General features: G+C 49.1%; 1 non-coding gene across 1 annotated transcript; it reads right to left on the reverse strand.

The window, feature by feature from the left end:
- Positions 1–1,028: 1,028 nt before the first annotated feature.
- Positions 1,029–1,214, reverse strand: LOC130026764 (U2 spliceosomal RNA). Its single transcript, XR_008792943.1, has one exon. It is a non-coding gene; the product is annotated as a U2 spliceosomal RNA (small nuclear RNA).
- Between the last annotated feature and the right edge of the window lie 213 nt (positions 1,215–1,427).

Genomic DNA, 1,427 nt, shown 5'->3' on the forward strand with positions numbered 1-1,427 from the left:
CTCTCCCTGCTGGTCCACTTGGGCTGGCCACCAAGGTGTTTGACAAGGTAGAGTGGCGGGGTTTAGTTGATGGGGGGTCTTTGTCTTCAGGTCTTGCTTCACAGGCAACCTGACTAGAGTTCTTTCAGAGTAAGCTGTAGGACTCCTTGGAGGCCTGATGGGCCTATCCATGCCCCATCCCCAACCCCTGGCAGCCAGCTTGGGGCTGCCTGCCACAGCAGCGGCCAGGCCAGCTTCCAAGTGCAGGAGGAAAGTGTCTACATGTGGGCCTTTGCCAGGGCTGGCAAGGGTGTGGCAACATCTTCGGCTCAGGAAGCTCCACCTCCGGGCTACTTTCTTCACAGGTTCCCAGGGCCTCCCCCAAGCAGCCTTGGGGCTCGAGGAAGGCTCTAGCACCAATAGGAACTAGGCGGGGCTTGCAGGGGAGGGGGCTGGGGAGAGACTTAGCTGGCCCAGCTCTCCAGCGCCAGCTCATGCACATTTGTTTTCACTTAACATATCTTGGCTGACTGTCTCTGGCATGGCCAAAATTGGATTACACCTCAGTGTGGACAACAGAGACTTCAAATTTAAAAAGGCCACTAGGGAAAGAGATGGACATTTCTTAAAGATCAAGGGATCAATACAAGCAGGAAGAACTCATCTTGCTAAATATATACTCATCTTGTGATGGTTCATTAAAATATGTAAAACAACTGTGAATAGACTTAAAGATATTGACAGTCACACAACAGTAGTAGGAGACAAGAAAATTTTATTTTATTATTTTTTTTGTGTACCATGGGCTGGAGCGATAGCACAGCGAGTGGGGCGTTTGCCTTGCATGCAGCCAACATGGCCGACCCAAGTTCGATTCCTCCGCCCCTCTCGGAGAGCCCGGCAAGCTACCGAGAGTATCTCGCCCGCACGGCAGAGCCTGGCAAGCTCCCCGTGATGTATTCGATATGCCAAAACACAGTAACAAGTCTCACAATGTTACTGGGCCCTCTCGAGCAAATTGATGAACAATGGGAGGACAGTGACAGTGACAGTGGTGTACCATACCTGGTGGTACCGCAGTATACCAGATCAATACATGGAGTGAATGGAGCAAGATCTTATTTCAACTTCTAGATCCAGAAATTCATTTATGTCCTCAGATAGAGAACATATCAAATATTAAACTGATAAGAAGAGATACTACCCTTGATCTTAGGCAAAAATTGAGAAGTGATTAGTAGTAGGAGACTTTAAGACTTTATGAGTTTCAAAGAAATGTGTGTGTGGCACACAGAAGCCATGCTTTGAGTGACTGAGAGCTGCATCCCTTGGTTGGTCAATGGTGACAGACGAAAGACTGGGGGACAGAGAAACAGGACCTGGGCCCCAGGCTGGTTGGTAGTCAGTTTATTTCTCTCTCTTCCCCAGTGTAGTTCAATCTCTCCCCT

Source organism: Sorex fumeus, unplaced genomic scaffold, assembly GCF_029834395.1.
Source record: "Sorex fumeus unplaced genomic scaffold, SorFum_2.1 ptg000034l, whole genome shotgun sequence".
Classification (NCBI taxonomy): Eukaryota; Metazoa; Chordata; class Mammalia; order Eulipotyphla; family Soricidae; genus Sorex; species Sorex fumeus.